Below are 22,192 nucleotides of genomic sequence, written 5' to 3'. Positions count from 1 at the left end.
CTGTTGATGTAATGACACTATTTTTTCCAAGAGAAATAAGAAAAATTAGAAAATAAACGAGATATGTGGAGGAATTAGAAAAAAGAAAAACATGCTCATTGAAAAATAAATATAGTATTAGTTCAAGATCCAAAATCATGTGAAGTCATGTACATAACAAATTGAAATTTGTTATGCAATAATTATTCTTGGATTTGAAAGAGAAAAATGTTGGCATAAATATTATTGCTTGATCAATTAAATGTATGAATTTTCCAATGATTTTCAAATAAATTAATAACAAAATATGAGTTGGAAAATGAAAGTTGTTGTAACAAAATGAAGAAATAATTGAACGTAATATACTTAAAAACAAGGTTCTTTTGTTGTACGAAAAATACCCTCCAAAATTTTTCCTACAATCGAATTTTGGAGCCTACTGTGGATCTTGTAATTGGTCATTCCATAATCACTTCTTGGTTAGTTGATGCTTTTCATCTCCCTCCTTGGATTGGAAGTTTCAAGGGTACTTTCTCACACATGCTCAACTTGAAACAAGTTCATGAGCACATTCTTTTATGAAAGCTTGAACAAGCATAGCATGGTCCATCAAGATTGTGCTTGGGTGATGTTCAATCCATAATGACAGTTAGTGCACACTAACATCAACAATTTCTCACTTCTAGTTGCGTTTGTACTTATATTTTTGGCGAGTTTTGCAAACTGTCGCTTTCATGCACATTTGTTTTTGCGAATGTTGTTTTCATGTTTTCGACTATCTCCTTTTCTTACTTTCACTCTAAATAGTTTTGTTTTCATGTTATTTTCACTCTAGCATGTGCTTCATTCACTGTCGTTTTCATATCACAAGTGTCGTTCGCACTTTAGCACTTATCATATTATGGCATGTTAAGTGTCCCACAATGTTAATAAGCTTTTTTAGGTGGTTTCAAGAGGTTCTCCTTGTGTAAATGAGTCAATCTTACCATGTAAACCTCCATCGCACTAATTTCAAAATTTTTAAGCACTGTTGCACAAGTGTCATCACAATCATCACAAATTGTATCTTTAGTGTCGTACTTGTCGTAAAGGTTGCCGCACTGAGGGAAGTATGTTTTTAATGTGTTTTGGATTATCTATGTTGTGTCATCAAGCACTCTAAGTGTGTGATCACAGTCAAGTCCTATCACTATTCACATCAATTTCATTGATCCCACACTTAGCTAAATTTCAGAAAATTCCTAGCAACTTAGCCTCATTCGGCCTTCCTGAACTACGCATTGCGCAATCCCAACCCTCAAGCTACAACCCTGCCTCTTGACACTATATAATGTGCAGTTCCTTCCTTCCAGGACTACACACTGTGTAGTTTCAGTGCTCAAGCTCGAGCCTTGGCCTCCAAAATTGCACAATTTATCCCTCCAGCCTGGCCCCAACTGTGCACTGTGAAATATCTAAGCTCAAGCCCCAACCCTAAGTTCTTGAACTATGAAACTACACAGTCACTAGGTATTATTTTCCTCCTAGAACTGCGGAGTTGACAGAAACAATGCAAAACCTTGCAGCTTGACTTAGTGAGCCTCAAAACTGTGCAATCTTCCTGCACAATATAGCCTGAACTGCTCATTGAACAGTCTCAAGGCTCAAGCCTTAGCCCTGAGATCCTGAACTACAAAATTGTGCAATAACCTATTCTCCTTTGTCTCTTAGAAATTGGCAATGAGAAAAATCAGTGTTCAAGCCCTTAGCCTGACTCCTTGAGCTCCCCAACTGTGCAATATTTATTCTCAGCCCAAGCCTAAATTGTGCATTGCGCAGTTTCAAGGCTCAAGCCTAACCCTTGACTGCCTAAGATGTGAAACTCTGTAGTCATTAAGGATCTCCCTTGGCCTACCACCTGGTTCTGACTCAGTCAATGGATCATCATGCAACATCTTATACTATGGGTTTATTTGATTGATGTTATTTTATCATGAGTGGGTTACAGATGCAGGAAATATATCATGCTATGGAGAGATGATGAAGAAGGAGATGGAGAAGGAAGACATGTTAGAAGACACCTAACGAATTGAGGAGATAAGATGATCATCAAACAAGAATATGAAGGAGCACTAGATTACAACAGAAGACCACAGATCGAGGCTACATGAGGACTCCAATTGATTCACAACCCTTTGGAGGGTAGATATGAGGAACAAAGAACATATCTCGAGAAGATGAAGCATTGGACACATCTCTTATTGAATACAAATAGAAAGAAGCAGTAAGAAGAACAACTTGGCACTACCACATTATCATGTAGTCCATGTCATCAATGTCTTGTCATGAGTCATCATATTCCACATCATTATTGTGGATTATCTACTCAAAATGTATTGTAAAGTCGAATTCCAAAGGACACATTTAGAAAATGAAGAGTCATGTAAGGTAAAAAAGTCATAGGAAGTCAAACAATCATGGGGGTGATCAAAGAGTCACAAGGAAGGTAAAGCATCACCTCTTGGTTATATATACACCCCCATTGTATGAGAAAAGGACTTTTCACCTTGGCTCCTCCCGTAAGGCATTAGAGAGACAAGCTAGTTCTTTTGGGGAGTAAGGAGTGGCTCCAATGCTCCACTATTGGGGCTAGTGGTGTTCATTATATACATGTGTCTTGTGACTTTTACTTAATACTTGAAGCTTGATGGCCAACACATTTTCATGAATGAATTGTGAATATTTGTAAGACTATTTTTTGAATATTTATGATTCATGTTTTCTTTCACTAGTAATAAAGTAGTTGAACTATTTCAGTTATGTTAGTTCTTATCTAATTGAGAATTTGTTGTAATGGTTTCTATAATTTTCACATCCTTGTGGACTATTATGATGGATTTTAGACAAATTTCTCTTGTTTATAATGGTTGTAATGCTCGTCACATATTTGTGGACTATTATGTTGGATGTAAGACGCATATTTTCTCTATGTGTGTGTCTCTACTAAGGTGGTACTATTAAATCTCTCCTAGAGTCTCACTTTCATTTCCCTCTGTAGTAGAAGAATCTTGATAGACCTACAACTGAATACTCACTAGGCATCCTCACTTGTTCATTCGATATTACCTGTGCATGACTCTCTTGTGTTGAACTTTGTAGCCAAGGAAAACTTATAAGAATATATGGAAGTGAGGCCAATATCTTGTATGGGGATCATATTCCAAACAATGCAAGGTCTAATTGGGACTCTACATCGAGGAGATGCCCTTGGTTGATGAATTTCTAGCATCATCAACAAAATAGCACTAGAAGGAGGGCCAGATGACAAGTTGTGTATGTTGAGTCCGTTTTGAATCTCTTATCATAAATGGATCATCCTCAAATCATACTCCCGGGGTGTTTTTCCGACCTATCCCATGGTAAATTGTTAATCCCCGATGAGACTCTTTATCACTTGTCTCAATTGAAGTTTAATGGTGAGGATGGAACATCTGTAACTCAAAACATTTCTAATTTTTTGAGATTTTATAACAATTACAAAATCAATGATGAATATTTTAATTGTGTGGATTTATTCCTCGCCCTTGAAGGTCGTGTTAATTGATGGTGTCATACTTTACCATCTGCTTCCATCTATTCTTTTCATCATTTCCTCAAGGAGCTTTATCAATCCTTCAATAGGTATGATTACCGAGATGTTATTAAAAGAATATATCAGCTAAAAATGAAGCCTAATGAATCAGTTGAGGATTTATCTGGTCGATTCCTTCATCTTTGTTATGAATTTCCTAAAGAAGACATGGATTGGGATTTCTTGAAGAAAATTTTTGAGTCTTTGGTTCATGTCTTTTTGCATGGTGAACCTAAACCTCCTGATGTTTCTACTTCCCCAACTATTGTAAATCGTGAGATGCATCGAATTTCAAAGGAGGAACCTACTACTTATTTTTTTCTTTGTCCTCCTCCTTTCCTAGTGTTAATGAGGGTGCCTCATCGTGATGATAATAAAGTTGGTAAATATGCACATAAAATTCCTAATCCATCTTCTCATCCTCCTCATGCTTTTCATGATTCAGATTCAATGGAGGAAATCCCATAATGGCTCATAAAGCCTATGGTGAAGACTAAATCCTCCATTTTGCAAGATGATGTCACTATTCATAACTCTAGTCTTGGATCTGATATGGATTTTTTTTACCCTTTATCATCTACATGCCATGAATCTTTGTACCATGATCCGCTTGACCAATCTGCTCCACCAGCTAGTTTTCCACACTCTCATGATTTGTGAGTTACTGGTTCAAATTGCGATTAGATACAAGGCAGTCACATTGCACGATTAGAGGAGTAGAAAGGTGAAGATGCTTGGAATATTTCTTCTCTTTTTATAAATCCTCCATTTGAAGATGACACACTTCCATTCTTGGATGATTTTAAATCTCCTAATGTTGGTAGTGAATCAAATGAAATCAATTCTTTCAATCAATTTGTACCCTTGGGCAACGATCATTCTGATGATGATAATTATGTTAATGTAATTAATTACAAATTCCCAAGTGCACCAATTTATCTTTCAGTTTCTCATGAAGATTTTAATTTAGATATAGAATTTGATTCGGTCAAAGAAGATGTGTTTATCGAAACTTCCACTTCATTTAACTATCCCTCATGCTCCACCATTGGCAATGCATCTACTTGTGGCAGAGACACTCCATGCTCTTGAAGTTCTTCACCTGATCAATTAACTTTTCAATTGAGATAAGGTGGTGAGATTATCCATGATAAAATGAAAACAATCAAATAATTGAGTACTCTTTCCATCCCTCATCATCTCTTCTCTTGCATGAAGAGATCTCTTAAAATGAACTTGCTCATGAAATTTATCCAATTCATACATCTTCATATTTGTGATCAGAAGAATCTTTCAACTTGATTAATCTGGTTGCTGAAGTTGAGAAATCCAGTCAAATCAATGACAAATTTCGTTGTCATCTGGTGAGTAGTGGTCTTATTGAAACTAGTGGTAGCAGCTATCCTCACACCATGCATGAGTTTCAACCTTCAAAATGTAATTTTATAATATTTAAAATTTCTACAACTTTTCAGGAAATTGAGGCACATCAAGTTCCCTTGATGGTTATGTCAGGATCTCACGACTCTGGTGAGCCCCCGAACTAAGCCAGATATGGTTTCTCTCACACAATCCTTCTCTTTGCATGGTTTCACTCGATGCAAATTTATTTTTGAAAGATGTTTGGTATTTTGGATGTAATCTTTCAAAATTTCAAGATTTTACTTATGATCGAATTCAAGAATATTATTCGGTTGATTCATGTTCATGCAAATCTCTTGCATCAAACTTGGGTTTGGAATATGTTTCTCATAAAGTCATGGAATTTTGAAGTTGATCCTTTCAAAGGTTATCTTTGTTCAAAGGAATCATGCCTATCAAATTCAATTCTTAATTATCAGATCGTTGCTTCTATTGCAAATGGTATATTGCAATCCTTTCCCTTCATCGCACCCGAAATCCTCTCGAGTGATAATGAATGCACAAGTTATTGCACAAATAAAATTCTTCCCCATTTAGTATGTCCTGACTGGTCTCATGTGTTTGTTGTGGTGACATTCCTTTAACAATGCTGCTTGTACAATTTGTCACTAGTTACAAGAAAATGGGTTGTGACATCCGACATGCGAGGAATTTGGTTCTATTATTTAGAGAATTTGTAGAGATGTTCATTTTGATCTATCTATGCTAATTACAAATTGGGAATCTCATGTTTCAATCAATCCATCTGATCATGATTCTGGCTCTAATGACAGTCATTCAACTTACCATTTTATTTTCACATCTAATGACATTTATTTTACATCCTTTGATCTTCATGATTTCACATATCATCCTTCGAGTACTTGTCAAATGATTGAGCCACTTCAGCGTTCGTTCATGGTCATGTTGGGCCCTCACCGCCTTAACAAGTCGGCTGAATATGATCATATCAATTGTGTCTCACAAGATTCTCATCCTAATATAATGCTTTTAATTTCAAATTCATCTTTTCATAGATTTCAAATTTTCAAGAGGATTTTTTCAAGTTTCAAGATCCAATCCATCATTGCCTAAAAGAATCTTACTTAGAAAAACCTTTTTCTAATAACAAGTTTCGATTTTTTATAATTCTTTATAAAAGGGATGACACAGATGATGGTGAATTTTAAAGAAGTTTCCAAGGTTTGTTTAGCTGCAATTTTCATCCAAAAGCATGGAAAATTTTAGGGGCTAATGTTTGCCCAGTGGGCTAATTTTCCATGATTTTCCCACAAAAAAGATTTGCCAATTTCCAATTTATAAAAGATGATTCGCCCAAATTTTAGAATATAAAATTATTTTACCTTAAAAATCACCAACATTATATAGAGACTATATATAAAATCATTATAAATTTGAATAATTTTACAAATACATCAATAAACATTTAATAGTTTGCATATTGGGGATTAGTGAGATTCACCAATGTTTTTAAACTTGAAGAAAAATTTCCATCCTTAAAAGTTTCCTTGTCGGAAAGGTAAGAATGTGAATTGGTTGAAAATAGTAACTATGAAATATCTTTATGCTGATATGAAAGACCTTCAATTTTTTTCGCAAGTTATGCAAGCTCTTATCTTTTCCATTTCACATTGTTCTATATTTGTTTTAATTGATCGCATCTTTGTGTTTGCAGGTCGGGAAAAATTACGGTGGCTACATTGGAAATTCCATTATATGTGACCCCGAACTTATAGCTAGTTGGATTAGGAGTAGGTCTAGTTTCATTTTAGTTTATGTGCACATTGATCGTGCATTTGTTTCCTGTAGTTTGTCTTGTGTTTTCTTCTTTTTTATTTTGCATCATGTTTTGGTTTAGCCACTTTTTGTCTTCTCTTTATTTTTTTGTTTCCTTGTTGTGTGTTGTTTTTCCTTTCATTTTATGAGACCTTGCATGAAGATGCTCTATTGGCTCAAAAGAAAATGTGGAAAAATAGAAAAAGACTTTGTGACACTGCAACATTTGGCGAACTCTATTTCCTTCTTACTTGTCTTGGTTACATCTTTTGGTCGATAATGTTCCGATGGAAAATATGATCATTGCTTAAAAAATCCTTGTGTCAAACCATGATTTTCATGTCTATTCTAGAAAACTCATACATATGCCCGGTTCTTATGTTTAGGTATTTTCAAGATGATCCAATCAAGTAGATAAGGATAAGGGAAAAATATAAACAAGAAAACCTAAATTAGAGACCTCTACTCTCAATAAGTCAGGATCCCTCTTATGCCCATAAATAAATAAGTTCCACTGCACAATCCTCTTTAAATAAATAAATAAATAAAGGTGAAAGAAGAGAAAGCTTCCTACGTAGAGAGGTGAAGCAAGCAAACATATTCCTTTTCTTTATTATGTTATAATTTTTCCTCATGAGCACCTAACATATTAATTTGTATTCCTTTAATTATTTCCACCTACCATATTTACATCAAATCTTATTTCATTAAAGCCATAAATAACCATGCCTAATGGTAGAGGTGTTTTTTCCTAGTAACCCCCTCGTCAAGGTACTATCCAGGCTCGTTGGCAGCAGAGCAATGTTTGTGTTCCTGAAGTGACTCTGCCAGGGTATTGTCTAGATCTACTGGTAGTAGAGCAACAATAGAGATGAAAATTATACTCTAAAAATATAAATCTCATGAACTGAATTACCTTATCCTGATTCGAAACATTGTGTGATCATTGATCTTATGTTTATGTTTAAGTGAGTATAGGAATGATGGGGACTATGTTCATGCACGAGTAAGTGGAAAGTCATGGTAATCTGAATGATGAATCAATATTTCCTAAAGAACTAAACCCTGCATGAAATAATTGATCAAGGAAGAGAAGCTAGAGTTCTACCAGTGTGTCACCAAATGTTTTCGCTACGATAAACACCCTCCAAAATTTTTCCTATGCTCGAATTTTGGAGCCTACTACGGATCTTGCTATTGATCACTCCATAGTCACTTCTTGGTTAGTTGATGCTTTTGAGCTCCCTTCTTGGATTGGAAGTGTCGAGGTACTTTCTCACACATGCTCAGCCTACAACAAGTTCATGAGTGCATTATTTTACGCAAGTTTGGACAAGAATAACACATTCCATCAAGGTTATGCCTATGTGATATCCAATCCATGATGACAATCAATGCGCACTGACATCGACAATTTCTCACTTCTAGATGCGTTTGTAATTCTATTTTTGGTGAGTTTTGCAAATTGTTTCTTTCGTGCACCTTTATTTTTGTGAATGTCATTTTCATGTTTTCGGTTTTCGCCTTTGCTTTATTTCACTCTAATTAGTGTTGTTTTCATGTTATCTTCTCTCTGGCATGTGTTTCTTTCACTATCATTCACATATTGCATGTGTCGTTCCCACTTTAGCACTTGTCATCTTCTGGCATGTAAAGTGTCGCACAATGTGCATAAGGTTGTTTTTTGTGGTTTCAATAGGTTCTCCTTGTGTCAATGAGTCGATTTTACCATGTAAACCTCTGTTGCACTCATTTCCAAAGTTTTAAGCATTATTGTAGAAGTGTCGTCATGGTCATCGGAAAGTGTATATTTAGTCGCACTTGTCGTAAGTTGTCATAATGGTTGTCACATTGAGGGATGTATGTTGTTATTGTATTCCAGATTATCTATGGTGTGTCATCAAGCACTCTAAGTGTGTGATCATAGTCAAGTCCTATCGCTATTCACATTATTTTCATTAATCCCACACTTAGCTGAATTTCATAAAATTCCCAACAAGTTAGCCTTATCCGACCTTCTTGAACTGCGCATTGCACATTCCCACCCCTCATGCTACAATCCTACCTCTTGACACTATGCAATGTGTAGTTCCTGCCTTCTAGGTCTTCGCACTGTGTAGTTTTAGTGCTTAATCCTGAGCCTTGGCCTCCAAAATTACGTAATTCATCCCTTCAGCCTGGCCCCAACTGTGCACTGCATAGTCTCTGAGCTCAATCCCCAAACTTAAGATCTTAAAATGTGCAACTACACAATCACCAGATCTGTTCTGCCTCCTAGAACCGCACAGTTGATAGAAACAGTGTAAAACCCTACAAACTGACTCACTAAGCCTCAAAACTGTGCAATGTGCCTACATAGTCCAGCCTGAATGGTGCATTGTGAAATCTCAAGGCTCAAGCCTCATCCTTGAGGTATTGGAATAATTAATTGTGCAATCACCTAGGCTACTCTATCTACCACAACTGGATAATGGGAAAAATCGTGTTCAAGTCATCATCTAGGATCCCTGAGCTCCCCAACGACGTAATGTTTTTGGTCAGTTCAAGTCTAAACTACACATTGTGCAATCTCAAGGCTCAATCTTGACCCTTGAATTCTTGCACTTTGCAACTGCACAGTTACTAAGCCTCTCCCTCAAACTACCACTCGATTCTGACTCAGTTAATGGATCATCATACAACATCTTAGACTAGGGGTTTACCAGATTGATTTTGTCTTGTCATGAGTGAATTGTAGATGAAGGAACCCTATCATGCTATGAAAATATGATGAATAATAATATGGAGAGGTAGGACATGCTAGACGACACCTAAGGAGCTGAGGAGATAATATGATCATCAAACAAGAAGAAGAAACATTGGATTACAACAAAATACCAAATATAAAGACCGCATGAAGACTCCATTTAATTCACAGCCCTTTAGAGGGTAGATATGAGGAACAAAGCATACTTCTCACGAAGATGAAGAATTGGACACATCTCTTATTGAAGACAGAAAGAAAAAATCAGCAAGAAGGACAACTTGGCACTACCACATCATCATGCAGCCTATGTCATGAGAGTCATGTCATGTGTTGTCATGAGTCATCATATGCCACATCATTATTGTGGATTATGTAATTATATGTTCAAAATATGTTGTAAACTGGAAGTCTAAAGGACACATTCATAATATGAAGAGTCATGTACACCTTCATTATATCAACAAAGGAATTTTCACCTTGTATCCTCCCATAAGGCATCAAAGAGACAAGCTAGTTCTTTTGGGAAGCAAGGAGAGGCTCCAAAGCTCCACTATTGGGGCTTGTGGTGTTCATTGTGTGCATGTGTCTTGTGACTTTTACTTAATAATTGAATCTTGATGGCCAACACATTTTCATGCATGGATTGAGAATATTTGTTAGACTGTTATGTGAATATTTATGATTCATGTTTGCTTTCACCTATACTAAAGTAGTTGAACTATTTCAGTTACTTTAGTACTTATCTAATTGAGAATGTGTTGTAATGGTTGCCATAACTATCACATCCTTGTGGACTATTCTGCTGGATGTTAGACATATCTTTCTTGTTTATAATGGTTGTAATGACCATCACATCTTTGTGAACTATTTTGCTGGATGTTAGACGAATATTTTCTCTATGTGTGTGTCTCTAGTAGGGTGGTGCTATTACCTCTCTCATAGAGGCTCACTTTCCTTTCCCTCCACAGTAGAAGAATCTTGATACACATACAACCGAACACTCTCCAGGGATACTCACTTATTAATCTGAGATTACCTATGCGTAACTCTTTTGTGTTGAACTTTGTAGCCATGGAAAACCTATAACAATATATGGAAATCGGGTCAATATCCCAAATGGCGCTCCTATTCCAAATGGCGTGAGGTCTAATTGGGACTTCACATTGGGGAGACCCCCTTGGTTGACAAATTTCCAATACCGTCAACAAGTTTAAATGGGGGGCTCTTTCAATGAAGGAGGTGCTAGAAAAACTTGGCATTCAATATCTTTTTGGAGAAATATTTCTATATGAATATAATACTCTCTCTCTCTCTCTCTCTCTCTCTCTCTCTCTCTCTCTCTCTCTCTCTCTCTCTCTCTCTCTCTCTGTGCATATTTTGTTGCTAAACATGTTATTGATTGAATGAATTATTTCTTCATATGTTTTTGGAGAAATATTTCTATGTAAATATAAGATTCTCTCTCTCTCTCTCCACATATCTTGAATAAATATTTATTCAAAAATAATAATGATATATTTATTGTCACTAAACATGTTATTGATTGAACGAATTATTTCTTCATATTTAGTAATAAATCAATAGATATTGTGTTTGATTTTGAATATCATAAGCTCTTCACCAAGATAGTTAGACTTAGTATTTATTAAATTAGTATAGTTAGATTAAGAAATATAGTTAGTTAGATCTTTAGATATGTTACTATAAATGAAGATGACTTGATTTCATTCCTTAATTGGAAACCAAACCCACATACTAGTGGAGATCGTTATCCCAAACAAGAGTGATCTCATTAGGATCTGTCATCAGGTGATCCTCCATCATTGTTCATGGAAGGAATATTTTATGCCATTAACAAATCTCTACCATATCCATAGGGTACTCTTATTCTCTTGGGACTTAGGGGTTTCATGAAGATATGTACATTCTAGCAATAATGAAAGGGCTTGCCCACTTCACTGACATATTATGTAGTTACCAAAGAAATATGCAGTCTCCACTCCCAAACAAAACTTAATCAATATTTAATACATTCAAAACTAAAATCTCCACCCCTTTCACCATGAAACTATTCAACATTAGAATAATCATCCAACCTTAAGGAGCATAAGGTTCCCTCCATGGCCACCCTCCCTCTCTTCTTATGGGGCTTTTGTAAACCACCTGGCTTATCATGTGAAAGTCCTATTTATTGATTCATTAATATTATTATTATCCATCCAACCACATGTCTCTTGCACACATAATTATAGTTTTTAATTAATTTAAAAACATCTTATTCACCAAACACCCAACTTCCTTTTGTATTTTCACTCATGTTCCCTCTTACATTTTATATTCTTTTATTATGTGCACATGATAATTCCATTTCTAATACATAAAAACTCTAATATATAAAAGCTAAATATTTTCTATGAATGTATGTCTCCATACCTAACTTCAATTTCAAATTACACCTGAATGTCTCTATACCTAATTTCAATTTCAAATCTATTTTATGCATGAATGTTCCTTCTAATTTTATATAAATAATATTTTCATGAATTCACTATTTAAGTTATCATTCTAGATTATATTCATAGAAAAGATACTCGTCTCAAAATAGTAAATCTCAACCAATCAACATTTTTATTAATACCAATACAATCAATATTAAATACAAATCCATGGTCACTCCACCCTTCTAGGACTAATTGTTTTCACGGTGAGGAAAAGGAAAAAAACAATGTCACATGGATGAGACATACTTTAACTCCATCCCATTTAGTATATTTTTATAAGTTGCTTCACATAGAAGCAACATAGTATTATTAGGTTTTAGTTTAACTTCTTAGATTACATGCATTTCTTCTATGAAGTATAAGAAATGGTTTTAACAAGATCTCATTTAAATATTTAGATAAATTAAAATAGACAAACATTTTTTTATGAGATATGTACTGTGGTTATTTGGAAAAATGAGGTGATAGAAAGGTGATTATGGGTTTAATTCAAATTGACTTGAGGAGTAACTAAGTTGAGTCGTTCGCTTTTAAGGGAAAGATACACCAAATTTCCAATTGTTATTGAATTTACATCTTAATGTCTCAACAAAATTATGATACATATATGGGTGGAGTGGGGTTGTTGAAGAGAGAATAAGGTATATACAATTTTTTTTAAATAAATAAAAACAAAATATATAGATGATGTAAGATTGGTAAAAAGATTAAATAAAATATATACACTTTGAGAAATTAAACATTCGAATAATTATATACTTAAAAAAAATTCTTAATTTTAAAAACTACAATTTAAAATATTAATTAATTAATTAATTAAATTCAATGTTGTAATTTAAAAATAAACTTAGGAACATTATATATTTATAAACATTGCACTTAATTGAATGGCAAAACAAACGAGGTAGCGATTCTATGAGGAATTTTCACTTATTGATTAAAAAGACGAGTGACAAATAATAATCTCTAAGGAAGTTGTGTGATCTGAAATAAGGTGGCAAGCCAAGTAAAAATAGCTTTTTCTAATTGCAATTTGGTGAAAGACGTGTGGTGATTTGACAAACAAGTAATTTTCTGTTTGAGAAGTCTTCGTTGCACTGCAGGTTCTACCTACGTGGAGCAAAAATTTTCAATATTTTTATTTTGTCGTAGTTTAAGGAGGTTACAATTTAGGTCAAAAAATAATGGAAAATTTCGTAGAATTTTGAAAAAATCTAGTTATTTTTTTTGGAAATCTAGGTTATTTCAGGATTTTATATGCCCCAAGAGTTCTTGATAATTATAGATCCACTTCAACCATTTAAAAAAAATACTCCTAAAATTATGTATTTTTAGAAAAAATCACAAAATTCTAGTAAAAATTTAACCCTTTGTCCTAAATTGTGGCCTCTATAGACAAGGTCTTTTATTTTTTTGGCTTACACATGAGTAGGGAGTAGAGGTATTTATTCCACCTATTCTATTTTAGATGCATAAGCATAATTTCCACTTTAGCTCTGTAGCCTTTATTTTAATGTCGATATTTTCCCTTATTCTTTTGCCTGTTAATTAAGTTCAAAGTTCAAGAACAATGCCACATCTAAATTAAATATTACTGGTGGGGAACCATATAGTACTTTTCTCTTTTTGTTTTTGTTTAAGAAAAAAAACATTTTCCTTGCAAATGAATTGCAATCAATTTTAACTAGTAATAATTAAAAATAAATAAATTATCTCTTAAAATGGCATCTCTTTGCAATATTGAAACAACAAGAATGTAAATAAAAAACACAACATGTTCAATCTAAACTTGGCAAAAGGACATGATCATTATAGATGATTTAACATTTTCAGGTTGCCTTTGTAACAACCATACACAAAACATTTGTTTCATTCCATAATAGCTTTTCAAATAGTGAATTACCCTTTGGATACATAGGGCTTAAACTTACATGAATGTTTTAAAAGTACTTATTAACCCACCCTCCAAATAGTGAATTACCCACTAGATACATAAAGCTTGGCTCTATAATAAAGTTTTAAAGATTTACACTAATACATCTAGCTTGGTCTTAAATCAATGTTTTAAAGATTTCGTTAACCCACCATCCAAATAGTGCATTACCTAACCTAATGTGACACATAAAGCTTGGCCCTACGTAAAGGTTTTTAGGATTCCCACTAACCCACCCAATTTTTTAAGATGTAATTCAACTCCCAATTAACCATAAAAAATATTTTTATACTAATATTAATCCATAAAAAATTCCTTTGATACTTTTTATTCCTCCCTTATGCATTTTTGGAAAGAAATAATAAATATGGATAGATGTAAACACTTACAATATAAAATGTCTTCAAGCTACACTTATACTATTTACAACATGTACATTATTCTGGGGTTTAAGTTTCCCAACAAGGTTTTTCTTCTTAAAACTAAAAACAATATCCCTTGATATTCTAAAATATTCATCCACACTACTTAAAACCCTAATAAGTATTCTTTTTATCAATTAAAGAAACATTAAATATTTATAAATACAATAAAATGACATGAAAATAAAAACTTAATATCAAATTCTAACATGTTTTGGGTTTTTCTTTTGTTTTTTAATCTCTTTTTTCTTTCTAAATAATAAATTAAAACAAAAATAAATTATCAACATTTTTAAATATAAATAATATATAATTAAATGTATATAATCATTTAAAATTTAAAAACTCCAATTTTTTGAATAATAAAAATTAACAAAATTTATTAATTTGAATAAAAAAATCGAACTATCGTTTAATATAACAATTAAGTATCTCAAATGGGTTGTGATTCCATAACCTTAAATTATACTCTTTGTGATCCCCATGAAAGTGTGCTTATGAACAACAACAACAACAACAACAACTCCTCCTCCCCTTCGTGCAATTATGACATAAAAGGAGCAACCTATATTAAATCAATAAATTATTGCCATACTTTAGAAGTAATAAGATATCATCAAACTCCTATATTAAATAATTGCACTTCATAACAATTTAGATTTTTCTCCTAAAACATTTTTTGGGAGATTTTTTAGAAACCTTCATTTCAATTACAATCCTTTTTCAAAGAAAAAAATGTATGGGTATTTAAAATGAAGTGAAATATAATCTTTAAATGTTGTTTTGCAAAAAAAAGTTATCTTTATATAGATGAGTATTGTTTATCATCAATTTTAAATTATATATTTAAAAATTGTTTTCCAAGATTTGTAAGAAATTTTTCAATTATTTAGTTTTAGCAGTATTTAGGTACAAACCACAATATGAAAATAAAGACTTAAAAGTTTTGAGTTTTATTTTGGCATCAAGCCATAACTCTTCCTCCATCATTTGATAGTTTATCTACTCTTTCATTTAATTCATGATAAATATGGGCAAATTTGATCTTATAAAAAGGAATAAAAACATCCTTAACGAGATCTCAACAATATTAATATTCAGTGATAATCTAAATAAATCCACATCACATCAAGAGAAACATCATCTAAGAGGAAAAGTTATTTTTATTTTAAAGTATCCATCTTCATTGAGAAGGACAATCATAATCATCATTGAATTTCTTCCAAATCTGATTACTCCTCTCAAGCTCATCCAAGATGTAGGAAAAGGGAATCTCTATTTCTTATTATACTAGAACACACATCCATGCATGTCCATTAAAAATGTCATGATTCCTCTTAGGGATAGAGAATTTTACCTCAAACTCGCATATTTTCCCCAAAAAAATTGAATAATAAAGGATGAGCTCCGAACTCTAGCAACAACACAACAAATTCCAAATTCCAAACAATAAAAACATCAATAATTTAACCAAATAACACAAAGTTTGTTGACCTAGGTTGTCATTGATGTCAATATGGTGATATTCTAGATACTAGATGATGATATGAAGCCAAGGGGAAGCAGAGAAAATCCATGAAGAGACAGGAGCAAGGCCATTAGGATAGCCAAGCCATAAGCAGGATTCTGTTAACGGAGGAGTTAACAAAGGAGGCATATCAAAGCATATTGCAGAATATCAGAAAAAGAGAGGTATATTGCACAATATCAGAGCAAGAGAGGCATGTCGGAAAAGGTAGAAGCCATCAAGGTCTGAAGGTATCAAGAGGAGGTCATTGGAACAAGAAGAGCCACATTGGAGCAAGAGGAGCCACATTGGAGTAAGAGGAGCCATATCAGAGGAGCATTGCATGTAATACATGCCCAAGAAGAATCAAGAGGAAGAAGTCATCAAAAGAGGAGTCAACATGCCAGAAGAGCCATATATATAGATATATAGATATCTATATATATCTATATATATATATATATATATATATATATATATATATATATATGTCATACGTATATGCCAAAGAAGAACATATCGGAGGAGAAAACAGGTCAAACAGAGGAGCAAACAACGCTATCGGAGGAAGCAGAGAGAAAAACAGAGCTATTAGAGAGCATATATGGATGCATTTACACTATCGGTAGTTATCGGAGGAGGAAAGAGTAAAACAGAGCTATCTAAGAGCATATATGCACGCTTTAACACTATCAAGAGGCCAAAACATATATATATATATATATATATATATATATATATGCATTTATACTACCAGAGGCAGAAATCATAGGTGTATTGGAAATTATTATAGGCAGAAGTTTTAACGCTATCGGGTCCGTAGAGCCCATATAGCATCACCCCTGTGTTTTACTTGTTTATCGCCGAATGCCATTTACACAGAGAAATCATGCTAAAGACTTAGCGGATTGGGGAAAGTAGACTTGAAATACTATGCATGGGAGTGTTGAGTCTTATTGGGTCCGGCACATATTATCGCGTCGCTATAAGTGAGTGGTCTACGTTAAGGTCTAAACTTGAACCTTTGCGATTTGCGATTGCTGACATATATCGCATTGGCACTTTGGGAGCGGGAGTTATAAAGAGTTAAGTGGCCCATTGTAATCGCCAATAGCGATTAGTGATATCGCATCAGACCTCCACCAAGGGATAGTGATGATATAATGGCCTTGCAACTGCCGATCGCTGATATGGTGATTAAATCCTGACTGTCTGATCGACCAGATCTCGATCCATGGCATTAACACATATAATTGGTTAAAAAGGCAAAAGATGCATATAAAACACACCCAATAGTTCAAGAGGCCTGAATAAAAGCTGACTACGACTGCGATGACGATGTGGCAGGTAGGGGCCGTCATGATTGGTACAGTCTCTCCATTAAACTGCAAAGTCCTATGTATGTCTATGATGATTGAAAAAAGGAGTGTTGTTACAGTTTAAACATGGAATATGTGTTCTCTGTGTATTATTCAGTCCTCACCATTGAATCAATATGTCCGAGGAGTGTTGGTGAGCACGAAGAGGACAAGCCAGCACAGAGGAAACCAAAGCCCCGAAGAGGACAAGCCAGTGTAGAGGAAACCAAAGCACCGAAGACGACATGCCAGCGTAGAGGAAGCCACAGTGACTGAAGATCAAGCAAGGCAGAGGAAACTACAGAGACTGAGGAGGAAGCCAAAGAGCCAGTGAAAAAGAGGAAACTGATAGTCAGAGTCATCAAGAATGTATACAACAATAAAATTAGAGAACGATGTGCATTGAAAGTGGTTGTTGTGTTGTTGAAACAGTTGGAGAAAATAGATGCATCTGGAGACGGTTCAACAGAACAAAAAAAGGGCGAAGGACCAATAGGACAGGAAACAATCAAAGGGGAGAAGTAGCCAGTAGAGAAACAGTCATGCTGAATCATTCACTATGACAATAAGAACATATGCTTGAACAGAAAGTTGGTTCTTATGCAGAGCCTGGTGCAACTAACAATGGACTCACTAAAGTTGTGTGGAGACATTATCAGAGGTCATGAAGTCTATTGGAGACTCTGTGTGGGCAGCATGAAGAGTTGTAAAGACTCCTTCATAAGAAGACTGGTTGTCATTGATGATGTAGCATGGAGACTACAGTGAAGCTATAAACTGATAGAACTCAGTAAAGAAGAATTCTAAGAGTAGAACATTACTATCAAACATGCCTTGACAAGATTTGGTTGGAACCCTTAGGGCTGATGCCTCAAAAGTAAGAAGGATTGGAGTCCTTGGGGCTGATGCCTTAGAAGTAAGAAGGATTGGAGTCCTTGGGATTGGTAACTCAGAAGTAGGAAGGATAGGTGTCCTTGGAACTAGTGTCTCAAGAACTAGGAGGATTGAAGTCCTTGGGAGTTTGTGCTCGTAAGTCCAAGATTGGTGCCTTGGCAAAATAGAGTTGGAGCTCTAGAGGTTGGAGCCTCACAAAAGTCCAAGTTGGTGCTTGGCAACTTATTGCAACCACTTAAATATTGTATCTATTTTACTGCAAATATTATATTAATAAAAGCATTTATTCTTGTTGTTAGTTTTGTGTTTGGAATATAAATGTTTTAACTGGTAAAACAATAGTCGAAAAAAGAAATATTGATTCACCCCCCCTCTCAGTATTTCCAACAATTGGTATCAGAGCCAGTACATTCATTCAAATCCTAACAACTTGAAGGTTGATCTTTAGAACACAAATGGTGAAGTCAAGGAAGAAAGTCTCCAATCCTCCTAAGGATGTGTCTCCCTCTACTACTAAAATAGAAGACAATCAATTTGATGAGGCTCTAAGGCTCAATGGGAACTTTAATATATGGGAAGCAAGAATGGGGAATTTCTTACAGACTCAAGGCATCTAGACATCAGTGATTGTTGATAGTAGGATGGATGAAGAATCCAAGAAGTATAATGCAAAAGCAATGAAGGAAATCTTGAAAGGGCTACCTGATTCTATAAAGAAAAATCTAGGAAATTATTCATCAACAAAGGGTATATGGGATAAAAATCATGACCTTCACTCAAAAGGAGCATTGATATGACCATCAGTCAAGAAGATGATGGAAATCTAGAAGGAAATCCATAACCCATCATAGAAGTTGAACATGAGAATGATGACATCAAGGCTAAAGTAGACCTAGAAGATGAAGAGAATGAAAAATATTTTGTAGAAGAACTCCTCGCTCAACTTATGACTACCATGGAAGAGATTAACAATTTGAAAAAGGAAAATGAGGAACTTAAGAAGATAGCACTAGTTTGTGACCAAGATCAAACAAGGAATAAAGTTGACCTCATCAAGCTTCAAGTACAAGAAAGGGATGAAGAGCTTGCCAAGCTTAAGAAGGAATTTCATCAAAGCAAAAGAAATCATCATGAAGAAGTCATATCCATGACAAGTCAATTGAATAAAGAAAAGAATCAGGAAGATACCTCGTCAAGTCAACTTGAACAAAGGCACAAGAGCTTGAACAAACTTGAAGAATAGATTGGTTAGTACAAGGTAGAGGTCTCCTCTCTCAAGTCTCAACAACAAGAAGTAAGGAAACAAGTACAAGGAGCTGAAAAGACCATGGAATCATTGGAAGTCATAGAAGGACAGGTTGATGAAGCAGGAAAGGAAATAAACACCATGATCTATCAACTGAAAGTAAAGGATGAAGAAAAATTAAATTAAAATCTAACATCAAGCTTCTCAAGGCTAAAACATGTAAAGCTACAAGGATCAAGGAAGAAATGGAGAGAAGTCAAGCAAAGAATGAATAAATCTTCAAAATGAAGTCATATATCATCTCCCTTAAAATAGAAGCAGATGAAGCTAATCGTATCAAGGAAGAAACTGAGAAACAACTTGCTAAGAAGAATAATGAGAGTGAGAGATTGGGAGAAGAGATTATCTTCCTCAGAACAAAGGTTGAAGGGATGAACAAAATCTTGAAGAGCTCTTAGGCCTTGGATGACATGCTCAGCTATCACAGATGTCCATTTGATAAATAAGGTCTCGGGTATGCAGGTGAATCCTCAAACAAGAATGATAATGATTTAAACAAGATGGATGTGAGGAAGCCAAAAAGAAATGGTGATGCTCCCAGTTCCAGCAAAGGCAAGGAGAAAAATCAAGGCTACAATAGAAGAAATCATGTTCCAAGAATAAACTCTACTCCAAGAAAAAATCTTGCTACAAGAAGAAATCTTGCTCCAAGAAGAAATCCTGCTCCAAGAAGAAATATAGATGATGTAAAATATGCGAGAGGCAATGGTTATCATCAAAGTATCTCAAGGTAGAAAGGCTTCAGAAGTACATCAAGGAAATCTCCATCTCCTAGGTACCAAAGTTCATTTTTTGGTTATTGTTATTCTTGTACAAAATTTGGTCACATGGAAAAAGACTGTAAAGCATATCATAAAGATAGATGTTATGGTCCCCAACCATGTCATAGAGATAGATATTATGGTCCCCAACGATCTCCAAGAAACAATTTTGTAGGAAGAAATCATGAATTCTTATTCATGAACAATGTAGAATGCTTCAAGTGTCATAACATTGGTCATCTAGCATGTGATTCTAACTTAACTTGGGCTCTTACACAAGCTACCATGCAAAAGAAGAAAGTTACACAAGTATGGAGAAGGAATCAAATACAATCCGATAGTCCCTTGAACTCTCCAGCCAACAGCATATGTCATTGGCCTGAATTTTGACAATCTAAGCATTTGTTGGGAAGAATCTATCAAAAGGAGATGATGCATAAAGTTAGGGGGAGACTGTGATCCTTGATCATTATTGTAGAAGCTATTAGTGAAAGGGTCCCTATGAAATCCTTGTTGAGCTATATTAACAGTCATTCTTTGATAAAGATCATTTCTCAGGGGTACTCCATTGAAGAATATGATCCTGTAACCATTCTTTGGATTGTTGTTAAATATGCTTTCCACTTAATCACTAAGTAGTATTTGGAGCAATAGAGAAAGTCATCTAACGCTAGAGAAATAGGGAAAATAACTATGGTGCTGATATTACATATGCTAAATGTCTTGACTCGGGGATTTAATGTGAGAACAAATAAATTATGGACACTAATAGAGGCAATCTTCAAACAAACAGATACATCTGGAATGGAGTTTTAAGAGCAGCTAGAAGCATATAACAAACTGAAGCATTGCGAAAATATGAAAATTAGAAAAATGTTTTTAAAAGACAGTCACAGATTGGATATCTAAATCTGCTAGGGAAATAAATTTTCGAGATATGTACAAGAACACAAGGAAAAGATGGCTCATAGAAAGGAGAATGTTATGGAATCAAATATAACTTATGCTAAGATTGGTCACTAAGAAAATATAGCAATAGTAAGGCACAACCTCTCACCACTTCATCCAAATGCAGTGATGCTAAATACTGGATGCAAGTGACTTAAGGAGAAACACAAAGACACAAAGGAACTCGGATCTGAAGAAAGATAACAAGAAATAAAATTTTAGTGGAATTTTCTCTTGATTCAGACTATGAAGGCCTCTCAATTTTGACTATGGAGATAACAATCTGGATTGAAGCATAAAAACCTGAAATTGGACACTTGGTGTATGGATATTTGCAATCTGATTGAAAGAATTGAAGTAGAGAATCTTTAAGCATTGTTGAAGCCATGATAAAGTAGTTCTGAGACATGAAGAGGGAATAATGTGATAATTGATGATAAAGCATCAATCCTTCTATCTTGAGTAAAAAGAAGAAGAGCACTATGATAGGGGGAATCCTAGAAAACTCCATTGCCATTGATTTCAAAGGGGGAGAGAAGAGGAATATTGCCATCAATAACAAAGGGGGAGATTGTTGACCTAGGTTGTCATTGGTGTCAATATGGAAATATTATAGATACTAGATGATGATATGAAGCCAAGGGGAAGTAGAGCAGATCCATGAAAAGACAGGAGCAAAGCCATCAGGATAGCCAAGCCATAAGCAAGTTTCTATTAACAGAGGAGTTAAAAAAGGAGGCATATCAAAGCATATTGTAGAATATCAAAGCAAGAGAGGTATATTGCAGAATATCAGAGCAAGAGAGGCATGTCAAAAAAGGTAGAAGCCATCAAGGTTTGAAGGTATCAAGAGGAGGTCATTGGAAAAAGAAGAGCCACATTGGAGCAAGAGGAGCCATATCGGAGGAGCATTGCATCGAATACATGCCCAAGAAGAATCAAGAGGAAGAATTCATCAAAAGAGGAGTCAACATGCCAGAGGAGCCATATATATATGTCATACATACATACATACATACATACATACAT

This window comes from Pinus tabuliformis, chromosome 7 (genome assembly GCF_031772625.1).
Source record: "Pinus tabuliformis cultivar Carrire ecotype Pingquan chromosome 7, CPIR1, whole genome shotgun sequence".
Taxonomy (NCBI): Eukaryota; Viridiplantae; Streptophyta; class Pinopsida; order Pinales; family Pinaceae; genus Pinus; species Pinus tabuliformis.
Note: the sequence above shows the minus strand (reverse complement) of the source record.